Here is a 15,059-nt window from a genome sequence, read left to right as displayed (position 1 = left end):
GGATTATGGGGGAAAAAAAAAAAAAAAAAGGAAAGAAAAGAAAAAATTTTCTATTTTCATTTAAGGTTTTAGGTTTAACTTTGAACATAAAACCATAAATTTACATTTAGTTTTAGAGTTAATTGGAACTATATCATACTTAAAGGATCTATCCAACAAGAGGACCTAACAATCATGGATATTTATGCCCCTAGTGTGGGAGCTGCCAAGTTTATCAATCAATTAATAACCAAAGTTAAGACATACTTAGATAAGAATTTTTGCATAGATTCTTATGGTCACTACCATCACTTTCCTTTTTTAATTCCTTAGCTTTAATGGTAAGTCCCAAAATACAGCAATTGAGGCCATCATAGTTAGCAGAGGGACCTCAAATCAGGCCAGAAAGAACTTGGGGAAACTCCTGGTTTTTAAAAATACTTGTAGAGGAATTCAAGTTAAAGATCACATTGAGCACTTGTGTTTATTGTTTTTGCTCTCATAGATCTGTTATAGTTATAGTAAAGATGTAAAAGACAGAAATACAGTGAAAAGAAAGTAGAGAAGAGCCATCAGTGAAGGAAAGATTTAAAAAATTTTCTAGGGGAGAGAACATAGAATAGTGGTTACTGAAACATGACAGAGCAGTCCACAATTTCACTTGCTTTTTGTAGTGTGTGTGTATGTGTGTGCGTATGCGTGTGTGCGCCTCAAATCACAAGTCACAATAACATGTAGTGACATCATTTATCAACATTAGAAAATACAATTAGAAAATATATCAGAGAATGTCTTGTAGGATCAGTATTATTTAGTGAAATTGTTGTTTTATATATTTATTTTTATGTATGTATATACTTGATTATTTGTAAAATATTTTACAAAACTGTAGCAGTTAAAACAGAATCATCCCCTTCCTTATAATATAGAAGGTCTAAACAGTTTGTCCTGCTCCCCTTCCCCCAGAATCGTAGAAAGGTGTAGAGTTTGAATATACACAGCGTGAAATAGAGAGTAGGGTATGAGATACTTTGGGAAAATGCAGATAAAGGAGTTAATTGCAGTTTTTCCATTCAGGCCACTCACCAGACTTTAGGACCAAGTTGGGGTAGGGAAACAGAGTTGCTGCCCCCCCCCCCCCCCCCCCCCCCCCCCCCCCCCCCCCCCCGCCCCGCGCGCCTCTTAAAGAATTAAAATGACTTTGGAGCAATGACCTTTGCATTCTGGTAGTTAAAGTTTCCTCTTTGAGACAGCTCACTAATCACTTAATTACCCTGAAGAAAAACTTCTCAGTCATCAAGGTCTAGACATGCTTATAGAGCTCCCAATTAGTCTGCTTATGGACTTATTCTTAAATATTAATGGGGATTCTGGAATCCTCAAACAGTGAGGAATACCTTCAACATGCAAAAAATACAGTAAAAACAAAAAAAATTTGGAAGAAAATTAAAAAATTAAGAGAAATATAAATTCTATAGTATACATTTTCAGAGAGAGTTGAGATATGTGTAGCATTAAAACATCAACATATCATGCTGTGTGAATGGAATAATGACATACTAAAAATAAATTTGTGGAAATTAAGAAAATCTAATGATGGTTAAAATTTAAAGTTCTGTAAGAAATTTGGAAAGTCAAGTTGGAGAAATAATCCAGGATGTCAAAGAGAACCAAAGAGAAGGAATGTGTCAGAGAAAAAAAAAAAATGATATGGTGCCTTTATATAGGAGGTTCATTATCTGACTAGTTGGAGTTCTAGAAAAGAACTTCTAGAAAATATATTGGAGGAGAATTTCATTCTTTATTTTTATTTTTTATATTTTTTTAAAGATTTCATTTATTCATGAGAGACACAGGCAGAGGGAGAAGCATGCTCCATGCAGGGAGCCTGATGTGGGACTCAGTCCCGGGACTCCAAGATCACGCCCTGACCCAAAGGCAGATGCTCAACCACTGAGCCACCCAGGCATCCCTGGAGGAAAATTTTAAAGAAAAAATAATTTTCCAGAACTGAAAGTCATTAACTTCCAGACTCAACTCAAGAAATGCTTAGCACAGTAAATATAAAAGATATACAGTGAGCAGCTTGGGTGGCTCAGAGGTTTAGTGCTGCCAGGGTGTGATCCTGGAGTCCCAGGATCAAGTTCCGCATCCAGCTCCCTGTATGGAGCCTGCTTCTCCCTCTGCCTGTGTCTCTGTCTCTCTCTCTCTTTCTGTGTCTCTTTGTGTGAGGTGATGGATATATTAACCAGCTCGATTTAGGTGATAATTTCACTGTATCTGCATATTAAAAGATCAAGTTATATACCTTAAATATATACAATTTCTGTTTGTCAATTATACCCTAATGAAGCTGAAAAATAAAATGTAGGAGGAAAGAGAATTTAAAATATAACCTTATAGAAGAAGTTTGTAAGAGCAATGCAATGTAAAGAAAACTATTATTTAAAAATATTTTATTTTATTTTATTTTTTTATGATGCCCAAATGAACTTGGGAGATAAAATTGGACTTTTTGATTATAATTGACAAACTTAAGCTACTTGAAGCAAAAGAGGAGGAAGTGTGGGGGGCATTTATTAGATGACTAAACCATGGAAAAGCAAGGACTAGAACTAGTTTCAGGATTTTCTGAATCCAGACAATAAAATATATTCTAGAACTGTTCTCCCCCTTTGTGTCTTCCTTTTTTTTTTTTTTTTTTTTGTCTTCATTCACTCATGGCTGCTAACTGTTCTGGGATTAAGCTTAGTTTTTTAACCAAGAGAGAAGGAAATCCCTTCTCCCATTTGTAATCCTCAAAATATTTTTGGGAACTTGAGTCCTGCCAACTTATGTGCCTACTGCTTTGACTAAAAGCCGTGTTTAGGAGAGTCTGTTGATGATCAACTCACCCCATGGCTGGAAGAATGAGGATACTACATTGACAGCCCAATCAGAACCATAGAGATGTTGGAAGGGTAAGCAGTTCCCTCAAGAAGTAAATGAGGTAGTATGAAAGAGAGCTAGCTGGCTAGGTAAACAAACATAACAGATGTTGGCTACAAAGAATAATTTTATGTGTCGTTTTGAAAACTACTAAAACCATTTTAGTTATTCTTGATTTCTGAGGAAAAGTACTAAAAGAAATACATTAGGGATCTCTGGGTGGCGCAGCGGTTTAGCGCCTGTCTTTGGCCCAGGGCGCGATCCTGGAGACCCGGATCGAGTCCCACATCGGGCTCCTGGTGCATGGAGCCTGCTTCTCCCTCCTCCCTCTGCCTATGTCTCTGCCTCTCTCTCTCTCTCTCTCTCTCTCTCTGTGATTATCATAAATAAAAAAAAAAAAAAGAAAGAAATACATTATTTGTAAGCAAGAAGTATTAATTTTGTTTCAGTGCCTGTTTGGATTTCCACCTCCCCCTTTCATCTATATAATCTTTTTAACATTAGTGTTACAATGAGAAATGCTTTTAAGGTTTTCAGAAGTACTTTATTATTTTTTTTTTACATTTAACTCATTTATTAATTTCTATTTCATTGTTTGCTATCTTTTTTTTACTACTGCTAATAAAAAAATAATGTATTAAGCAGAAGCAAATCTTATCTGAGATGTACAGTGCTAGAAAAGAAAGTAAACCATCTTAGTGGTTTGTCAAAGAGTAATGTTTCTTACAAGGAAAACTTTCTGCATTATTTGAATTTGCTTTAACAGAAAAGTTAATTGTAGTTTTAGTACCAGAAGAAAAAGGAAGAAAATAGCAACATGGTGATACTATTAAAAGAATGAGTCTGTTACAGTGTTTGATTTATTTAAATAAATATATAAACCAGAAAATTCTTGTAACAATTCCATAATTATTCATTCATTCATTCTGTAAATCTCTTGAGCTTAGTTCTAGGCTAAAATAGAAAATAAGATAAGTCCTTGTTCTCAAAGACCTTATAAAGCTAAAATATATTAAATAAGCAATCACATTATGTAATTATAATTATGAAAGAATTACAGGGTACAAAGAGTACAACAGGGGACTTGACTTGGTCTGGGTGGTCAGGGAAAATTTGCTGGGTAAGCTAACATTTGAGCTGAGCTCTGAATGAATGATAGCAATAAATTAGATGAAGGAGCAGAAGAGCCTCCCAGAGATGGCAAATAAGATGTTCAAGGTGACTGAAGAGGATGTCAAGATATTAATGGATTTCATTGTAATTCATATCTGTTTGTTGAATTCTTATATATGATCTATATCATGTACTTAACACTTTTTAATTCAGTTAATATACTAAAAAAATACAGGTGAGCTAAAGAGTTAAGTAATTATCTACTAGATTTTGTTTTATAGTGTATATATATACATATATATACATATATATACACACACATACGTATAATATATGTTAAGCATATACGTTACTATACTCTGTGGCAATATTGTCTGGTCCATGTGTCCATCTTCATAAAAGCCTGTTCCACTTTGTAAATTATACATATGTGAAGATGTGCCTTCTTTAGACTGGGAAAAACTAGTTTGTGAAGGTCTTTATAGGGAAGGAAGATGGATTCTCTTTTTATTCATCCTTGATTTTTTTAAAATTTTGTGGAAATGAATATAGTCATGTAGAGAGTTGTTTTAAATTGACTAATTACGATTTTACCTAGGTTGACTCTTTTTGAAAGCTGTATTTTTTTTTTTTTTGTATTTTTAAAGAAATGAAGATTTTGTTGTGTGTGTATATCTGTATTTGCACTAAAAAGGACCTCAGGTTAAATCTCTTTTTAGATAAGAAAATTTAGGCTTGAGAAGTTTAGGGAACTTTTGCAAATCTGAGTTGTTGTTGTTTTTTTTTTCTCCTATTGTTATCTTAGTTTCGTTAAACACTGAATTCTGTTGTATTGGTAGAACAGAGCCAGACACCCTGAAAGTAGTACTGGATCTTCAGGCAGAGAACTTAGACTTTACCAGTTTTATATAAAATAAAAGCAAACTTTAATGCTGCCTTCCCCACCACTTTTAGCCCAACAGAAAGTAAATGTTCATAGATTTTAGCATTCCATGCAGGCTTCAGTGATGAATAGTCTATTTGCCTGGCAGCCATTAGGTCCAAAAAGAACTGTATGGTTCTCTGGAGAGGGAACTAAGTTCAGCTAGTAGTGTTTATTTTGTGTAGTAGCAAATACTAAAAACGTATACCCTAATATGTCAAACTGCCTAGAATAGAAGACCAAAAACCTTCTCTTTCATGGAATTAAGTGAGTATAATCAGCGTCTTACTTAGAGTGGCTAGACATTCATGTTTTAGGCCATACATATAATGATAGATCAGTAACCTTTTCTGACTATGTTGCTAAATTGAATTACATTACAAACATAGAATTTGTGTCTAACTTCGATTTAAGTTATTTGGTTGTATTTATAACTTAGGTCTAGGCTTCAACTAAATTAGGAGATAGCCTAGAAATTAAAGGAAGAAAGGATATTTATAAAAGGCTGTTTTTTGGATTGTGGCCAGGCTCTACAAAAGGTGTTTGTCTGTCTTATGGCCCCAATCCGTATATCCTTTCTCTGCAACATATATCACTCTTACTGCTTCTTTACTTTTTAATTATTTTGACCAACACTTATTCAAAACCTTCTCTAATGTTATATCTATTATCTTTATTAATCATTTGTGGCAGGTGATCTCATTTATTTTATAGAGAAATCTAGGCTATCTGCCTGCTGTTTTCTCTCTCTAAAAAAGTGATTACTGAAGCACCTGTCTGGCTAAGTTAGTAGAAGAGCATGTGACTCAGTCTCAGGGTCATGAGTTCAAGCCCCACATTGAGCATGGAGCCTACTTAAAGATTAATTAATTAATTAAAAGAAATTATTTCCTTTTTGAGGCAACTGGTGGTCTTTTTTTTTTTTTTTTTTTAAAGATTTTATTCATTTATTCATGAGAGACACAGAGAGAGAGAGGCAGAGACACAGGCAGAGGGAGAAGCCAGGCTCCAAGCAGGGAGCCCGATGTGGGACTGGATCCCAGGACTCCAGGATCACACCCTGGGCTGAAGGCAGGCACCAAACCTCTGAGCCACCCAGGGATCCCCGCAACTGGTGGTCTTAATTTAATTCCTGTATTAAATCCCCTTAGGATTGCTTTGTTTTTTGTTTTGGTTTGCTTTTTTTTGTTGTTTTGTTTTTTTACTATTACATTATAATATTTTGTTTCCAGGATTTGTTGTAGCTAAAGTCAACATTAGAGACACCTGTGTGCATTTGTTTATATTGACCATGTTTAGAAACTCGGCATTTCATTTGGTGCTACTAGTAGCCTAGAATCTTTTTTCCTTATAATTTTGGTCTTTATTCTGCATTTGTTAATTTTGGGGTGAAGCAATTCAGACTTCATTTTACTGGCATTTAATAGTCATTTTATTGGCAAAGAGAGAGGGATTATTAAATGCTATATTTGTATTGACAGAGATGAGAAGTGATGATGACATACCCTGTTCCCATCCATGTTGGCATTTGTTAGAACCTAGAGGTATATACATGTATAGTTTATAAAATGGTATTTACTGCTTTTCTAATATAATCGAAGGAAGGCTTGATAATTCTTTTGGTCAGTGGAGATACACAAAAACTAGAGAGAAAAAGCAGTAGACTAAAAGCTCTTACTATTTCCACTGCGATTAGGAAGATTAATTATTCTTTAGAATAAAATGTATATAGTCATTATGAATGGTGTAAATACATATTAGAATTTTTCTGAATTTGAATCTATTTATTTTGGGCTAAGCCAGATTCCTGAAAAACTACAGATCTGAACTATTTTAAACTCTTTTTCTCTTCCTCCTAATAGCTTTGGTTCATAGAACTGGACCACATCATACTGTCAGCTTTCACTATGGAATAAAACAAGAAAAAGAAAAAAAAATGAAATGCTTCTGAAGTTATTGAAAAGATGACAAAGTTTTGCCCATTGCACCTTATATAGTAAGGACTTATGCTTTTAAGTCTGTGTGACTTAAAAGCATTCCCTTAGATGCACCAAAATTACATGGAAGCAAATATTAGGAGACCTAAAGGGAAAAATAGATAGCAATATAATAGTAGTAGGGAGCCTTAATATCCGTCTTTAATCATTGGTTAGATTATGCAGACAAAAAAATAAGGAAACATTGGCCTTAAACAACATATTAGACCTGATGGACCAAAAAGACAAATACAGAATATCCTATCCAAAAGAAATAGAATACACATTCTTCTCACATGCACAGGATAGATCATTTGTTAGGCCACAAAATGGTCTTAATACATCTTAGAGGATTGAAATCATATTAAGCATCTTTTTCTGACCATAGAGGTATGAAAAAAGAAATCAATTACAAGAAAAAACTGGAAAAACTATCAATATGTGAAGATTAAACAGCATTCTATTGAGCAAATAGGTTAAAAAAGAAGTCAAAGAAAAACCAGGAATACCTTGAGACAAATTGAAATGGATATATCTGTACAGTATACCAAAGCTTGCAGGATGCAGCAAATGCAGTGTTAAAAGGAAAGTTCATAAAGATAAGTACTTACTTCAAGAAGCAAGAAAGATGGGATCCCTGGGTGGGGCAGCGGTTTAGCGCCTGCCTTTGGCCCAGGGCGCGATCCTGGAGACCCGGGATCGAATCCCATGTCAGGCTCCCGGTGCATGGAGCCTGCTTCTCCCTCTGCCTGTGTCTCTGCCTCTCTCTCTCTCTCTCTCTGTGTGTGACTATCATAAATAAATAAAAATTTAAAAAAAAATTTAAGAAAAAGAAGCAAGAAAGAGCTCAAATAAATAACCTTACATCTTAACTAGGAAAAAAGGAACAAATGAAGGCCAGAGTTAATAGAAGGAAATAAATAACAAAGATCAGAATGGAAATGAAAGAGAGACTAACCTGAAGAAAAGATTGATGAAACTAAGAGCTAATTCTTTGCAAAGAGAAGCAAAATTGAGAAACCTGTATCTAGATTCATCAACAAAAAAGGAAGACTCAAAATCAGAAATGAAAGAGAAGATAGTATAACTGATACCACAGAAATACAAAGGATAAGAGACCACCATGAACAGTTATACACCAAAAAATTTGATAACCTAGAAGAAATGAATTCCTAGAATCACATAATCTACCAAGACTGCATCATTAAGAAATAGAAATCTGAACAGACTAATTACTAGAAAGGAGATTGAATCAGTAACCAGAAACCTCCCAACAAATAAAAGTTTAGGACCAGACAGCTCCACTGGTGAATTCTATCAGATATTCAAAGACGAATTAATATCAATCCTTTTCAAACTCTCAAAAAATTGAAGGGGCAGGAACCCTTCCAAACTTATTTTATAAGGCCAGCATTACTTGAATACCAAAACCAGACAGGGACACTACAATAAAAGAAAGAATAAAAGTCAGTATCCCTAGGAGCATAGGTACAAAAATAATCAACAAAATATCAGCAAACTCAATACAGTAGCCCATTAAAAAAATCATACACCATGATCAAGTGGGATCTTTTCCAAGGATGCAAGGATGGTTCAAGCATTCACAAATCAGTGTGATACACTGCATTAACAAAGTAAAGGATAAAAATCATATGATTCTTTCAATAGATGCTAAAAATCATTTAGCATCTATTAATGCTATTGAAAATTGAGTATCCATTTATGATAAAATCAACAAAGTTGGTATAGAGGGAACATACATTAACAACATAAAGGCCACATATTATCACAAGTCCACAGCTAACTCACACTCAGTGGTGAAAAGCTGAAAGTCTTCCCTCTAGGACAAGGATGCCCATTCTTACTACTTTCATTTACATAGTAGTGGAAGTCCTCTCCAGACCATTCATGAAAAAAAAAACGTCATCCAAATCAGAAAAAAAGTAAAACTGTCTCTATGGAAGATGACATGATAATAATAAAAAAAAAAGATGACGTGATATTATGCATAGGAAACTATAAAGAAAACTGTTAGAGCTAATAAAAAAAGTCAAAGTTACAAGATCCAAAATTGTTGTATAAAAAGGTTGCATTGTTCTGTGCTAATAATGAACTGCGAGAGAAATGAAGAAAACAGTCCTATTTACAACTATATCAAAAAGAATAAATATCTAGAAATAAATTTCACCAAGGAGGTGAAAGGCCTGTACACTGAAAACTATATGACATTAATGAAAGAAATTGCAGAAGACACAAGTAAATGGAAAAATTCCATGTTCACTGGTTGGAAGAATTATTGTTATTAATATGTACATACCACCCAAAGAAATATACAGATTCAGTTTAATCTCTATCAAAAATTCAAGGGCATTTTTCACAGAAATAGAACAAACAATTCCTAAAATTCGAATGTAACCACAAAAGATCCCAAATAGCCAAGGCAATCTTGAGAAGGATGAACAAAACTAGAGGCATCATGTGACCTAAATTCAAACTATATTACAAGAAAAAAACCTATATTACAGAGCTGTGGTGATCAAAACAGTATGATAGTGGCATAAAAACAGACGTATAGATTAACATTAAAGAATAGAGAGCCCAGAAATAAATCCATGCATATAAGGTTATTTTTTTATTTTATTATTTTTTTTTTTTTATGATAGTCACACAGAGAGAGAGAGAGAGAGAGAGGCAAAGACAGACAGAGGGAGAAGCAGGCTCCATGCACCGGGAGCCTGACGTGGGATTCGATCCCAGGTCTCCAGGATCGTGCCCTGGGCCAAAGGCAGGCGCTAAACCGCTGCGCCACCCAGGGATCCCCCATATAAGGTTATTTAATTTACATCAAAGGAGCCAAGAGAATATGTTGGGGAATGTACAGTCTTTAATAAATGGTGCTGAGAAGACTGGACAGCCACATGCAAAGGAATGGATCTAGACCATTGTCTTGCACCATGGACAAAAATCAACTCAGAATACATTGAAGACTTGAACTTAAGACCTGAAACCATAGAACTCCTAGAAGAAAACATAGGTAATACGGTATTTGACATTGTCTTGACAGTTATATTTTTGGATTTGACACCAAAGGCAAAGGCAACAAAAGCACAATGAACAAGAGGGCTTACATCAAACTAAAAAGCTTATGCACAGCAAAGGAAACCGTCAACAAAATGAAAATCAGTCTACTAGATGGGAGAAAATATTTCCAAATCATATTATCTGATGAGGTGGTTAATATCCCACATATTAAAAAGAACTCCTATAGCTCAAAAGTAAAAAAAAAATCAAACAATCTAATTAAAAAATGGGCAGAGGATCTGAATAGACTTTTCCCAAAGAAGACATACAGTTGGCTAACAGGTACATGAAAAGGTGCGCAACATCACTAATCATCAGGAAATGCAAATCAGGGATCCCTGGGTAGTTCAGCAGTTTAGCGCCTGCTTTTGGCCTAGGGCATGATCCTGGAATACCAGGATTGATTCCCGCATCAGGCTCCCTGCGTGGAGCTTGCTTCTCCCTCTGCCTGTGTCTCTGCCTCTCTCTCTCTTTCTCGGTCTCTCATGAATAAATAAAAATCTCAAAAAAAAAAAAGAGGAAATGCAAATCAAATCACACCGAGTTATCACTTCATACTTGTTAGAATGCTTAGTATCAAAAATACAAGAAATAATAAGTGTTGCCAACGATGTGAGAAAACAGAACCTTGTGTCCTATTGGTGGGAATATAAATTGTTTCAGGCACTATGAGAAAAAGTGTGGAGCATTGTCAGGGAATTGAAAGTAAAAATAATAATAATCCAACAATTCTTTTGAGTATTTATCTAAAGAAAACAAAACCATTAACTTGCAAATATATTATTATTCCTATGTTTATTATAGTGTTATTTACAATAGCCGAGATATGGAAAGAACCTCAGTGCCCACTGATTTGAGTAAAAAAAAAAATGTGATATACACGTGGAACATATATATGTTTATATAAACATAGAATGTATATATATCTCCTATATATACCACAAAAAAGAAGGTATCTTATTATATGTGACAACATGGATGGACCTTGAAAGCATTTTGCTATGTGAAAGAAGTTAGAGAAAGTGATCTCACTTACGTGTAATTTTTAAAAATTTTTATTTATTTATTCATGAGAGACACACAGAGAGAGGCAGAGACACAGGCAGAGGGGGAAGCAGGCTCCACACAGGGAGCCCGACGTCAATCGGCTCAATCCCGATCCCGGGTCTCCAGGATCACGCCCTGGGCTGAAGGCGGCGCTAAAACATGGAGCCATCCGGGCTGCCCTGCATGTGTAATCTAAAACAAAACAAAAGTCATAGATACAGAGAACAGGTTGGTGGTTGTCATAGATGGTATTGGAGGTTGGGCCAGATTCATGAAGATGGTCAAAGGGTACAAACTTCCAGTTATAAAATAAATAGATCGTTGGAATATAAAGTACAGCATGGCAACTATAGTTAATAATACTATATTGTATATTTGGAAGTTGCTAAGAGTGTAGATCTTGAAAATTCTTAACACTACAACAACAAATTGTGCCATGTGTGGTGATGAGTGTTAACTAGACTCGTTATGGTGGGCATTTTGCAGTATATGCAAATATCAAATCATGTTGTATACCTGAAACTAATACATGATGTCAGTTATATCTCAGAAAAAAAATAATTCCCCAAGGATTAAGGCACCAAGACAAATGTATATTTTTAAAATATTTAATAATAATAAATATGTGACTTACTTGCTTGAGGCTATTAATTACACTTTTCTCAAGCCACATGTTCTAAAATTTTATTTTATTTAAATTCAATTAATTAACAATATAATGCATTATTAGTTTCAGAGGTAGAATTCAGTGATTCATCAGTTGTGCATAACACCCAGTGCTCATTACATCACATGCCCTCTTAATGTCCATCACTCAGTTACTCCATCCTCCCACCTCTTCCCCTCCAGCAACCCTCAGTTTATTTCCTATAGTTAAGAGTCTCTTATGGTTTGTCTCCCTATCTGATTTCATCTTATTTTATTTTACCCTCCCCTCTTCTATGACCCTGTTTTTGTTTCTTAAATTCCACAGATGAGTGAAATCATGTGATAGTTAGCTTTCTCTGATTGACTCTTTTCATTTAGCATAATACCCTCTAGTTCTATCCATGTCATTGCAAATGGTAAGGTTTCTTTTTTTTTTTTTTGATGCCTAAGTAATATTCCATTGTATATATACACCACATCTTCTTTATGAATTCATCTGTCGATGGACATCTGGGCTTTTTCTATAGTTTGGCTATTGTGGACATTGATGCTATAAATATTGGGGTGCAAGTGCCCCTTTGATCACTATGTTTGTATCTTTTGGGTAAATACCTAGCAGTGCAATTGGTAAGTTGTAGAGTAGTTCTATTTTTAACTTTTTGAGGAACCTCAATACTGTTTTCTAGAGTGTGTACTAGCTTGCATTCCCACCAGTGGTGTAACAGGGTTCCTCTTTATTCCCATTCTTGCCAACATTTGTTGTTTCCTGACATGTTAATTTTCTGACTGGTGTGAGGTGGTATCTTATTGTGATTTTGATTTGTATTTCCTTGGTGCTTTTTTTCATGTGTCTGTTGGCCACGTGTATGTCTTCTTTGGAGAAATGTCTGGTCATGTCTTCTGCCCATTTCTTGACTGAATTATTTGTTCTTTGGATGTTGAATTTGATATCTTTAAAGATTTTGGATACTAGCCCTTTATCTGATAAGACATTTGCAAATGTCTTTTCCTATTCTATAGGCTGTCTTTTGGTTTTGTCGACTGTTTGTTTTGCTGTATAAAGGCTTTTTATCTTGAGAGAAATCCCAGTAGTTCATTTTTGCTTTGGTTTCCCTTGCCTTTGGAGACATGTCTAGCAAGAAGTTGCTGCAGCTGAAGTCAAAGAGGTTGCTGCCAGTGTTCTCCACTAGAATGATGATGAATTCCTGTCTTATATTTAGATCTTTCATCCATTTTGAGTTTATCTTTGTGTATAGTGTAAGAAAATGGTCCAGTTTCATTCTTCTGCATGTGGCTGTCCAATTTTCCCAGAACCATTTGTTGAAGAAACTTTTTTTTCCATTGGATATTTCATTCCTGCTTTTTTGAAGATTAGTTGACCATAGAGTTAAGAGTCTATTTCTCACGATATGTATAAATTTTTTAAGACTTATTTATTTGAGAGAAAGAGTGCGAGAAAGAGAGAAATAGAACATAGGAGGAGGGGCAGAAGGGGAGAGAAAGAAGCAGTCTCATCACTGAGCAGAGAGCCCAATGTGGGACTCTATCCTGGGACCCTAAGATCATGACCTGAACTCAAATCAGGAGTCAGATGCTTAACTGACTGAGCCACCCAGGTGCCACTTAAACCACAATATTTTGAATACATTTTCCATTTTAATTTTATAACTAGAGGGATAGAAAATAATTTCTTGTTTGTCATATATTTGTTTCCTTTTTTATTTTCTTTTTGATTAAGATATATAGGTAATTTCATTTTTTTAAGAAAGATTTTATTTATTTATTCATGAGAGACATAGAAAGAGAGAGAGAGGCAGAGACACAGGCAGAGGGAGAAATGGGCTCCATGCAGGGAGCCTGACGTGGGACTCAATCCCTGGTCTCCAGGATCAGGTCCTGGGCTGAAGGCGGCCCTAAACCACTGAGCCACCGGGGCTGCCCTATATAGGTAATTTCAATCAAGATCTAGTTAGGGAAATGTAAATCACATGAGATAATTCAGTAGAAGGAATTTAATTCCTAGGAACCATTTAAAATATTATTAGAAGATCTGAGGGATAGATGAGGAGAGGATGGTGAACCCAGACTTAGCAATTCTGATAAGCTACTGTTAGCCATAGAAATGGAAGGACAAGGTAAAGACATTAGAGATAGTTAATGAGGGGAAGAACCATGAGAGGGGATCTTAGAAGAGCTGTAATTACTGCTAAAAATGGCTCAGAAGAAGGGCAGAAGGAAAAGGCTTGTCACTGCTTGCTTTCTCCAGTCTTTCATTTTCCACCATTGCCAAAACTAACCGGAAGCCAATTAATTAGCTTCTATAAAAGTGATAGATTTGCTTTTAAAAAATATTTACTGATTATTGAATTCTAGGTTAATAGGATAGTTTTTTCCCCTTAGTATTTAAAGATGTCCATCCATTGTTTTCTTATTTGCCCCCCCACCCATGAAAAGTCCACCTTCATTCTTATTTTTGTGGCTCTTGTATATAATGTGCCCTTTTGGGAAGCTACTTTTAAGAATTTCCTTCATCACCTTTTTCTTCTTTAAGTTTTGGGTAGGTAATACATGCTTATGGTTCAAAATTCAATAAGTAGAGTGGGTATACAATAAGATATCCTGCAATTTGTGTTTACATTTCTACAGGAAATCAATGTAATTGTTATTTTTTGGTTGCCTTCCGGAGATGTTTTATACATATACAAGAAAAAAATTCATTTTCTTTTCCCCTATTTTGCAAAATTTCACGTGTAGTACATACACTTTTGTACTTCCTTTTGTTACCTGAATATCTTTCCCCATCAACACAGAAAGAGTTTCAGCAGTCATTAAAATGGATGCAGAGCATTTCACTCTATGGATACATGGAAATTTAATTTAATTAACCTGTTCCCCATTAAAGGGTATTTGCTTTTTGTTCCAATCTATTACTGTTTTATCAATAACACTTTAATGAATGACCATGTATGAGTGGCCCTTGGAATATGGACAAGGATATTTGTCTATTGCAGATATATCATAGAATTGCTAGATCACTGAATTTGACACTTGTCATTTTGATAGATAATATCAAATTTCTTCCATGGAGGTTGAGCCAATTTATAATACTGCCAGCAGTCTAAGAGTACTTGTTTCCCTACACATTTGTCAATACTTGTATTTAAAATTTTTTTAATTATCACAGTTGTCAAACCTATTCAGAAGTAAGAAGGAATATTAAAATGAACTGCCCTACCTATCATCAGCGCAACAGTTATCAACATATCATCAATCTTGTTTTCTCTGTACATCCCCATTCTTCACTCATTTCTAGTTATCTTTTTTCTCATTTACAGATTTACTGAGGTATAAATTTCATATTACTA

General features: G+C 34.9%; 1 protein-coding gene and 1 long non-coding RNA gene across 6 annotated transcripts in view; one reads left to right on the top strand and one right to left on the bottom strand.

Annotated features, from left to right (window-relative positions):
* The window catches only part of ZNF654 (zinc finger protein 654), a 92,947-nt gene that overhangs the window by 27,773 nt on the left and 50,115 nt on the right, over positions 1-15,059 (top strand). The window lies entirely within an intron of this gene.
* LOC140621433 (uncharacterized) overlaps positions 1-15,059 on the bottom strand; it is a 40,785-nt gene that overhangs the window by 11,885 nt on the left and 13,841 nt on the right. The gene's annotated exons all lie outside the window — the stretch shown is intronic.

The sequence above is a fragment of the Canis lupus genome, chromosome 30, assembly GCF_048164855.1.
Source record: "Canis lupus baileyi chromosome 30, mCanLup2.hap1, whole genome shotgun sequence".
Lineage (NCBI taxonomy): Eukaryota > Metazoa > Chordata > Mammalia > Carnivora > Canidae > Canis > Canis lupus.
The sequence above is the reverse complement of the archived record's forward strand: the minus strand, read 5'-3'. Positions and strand labels throughout refer to the sequence as shown.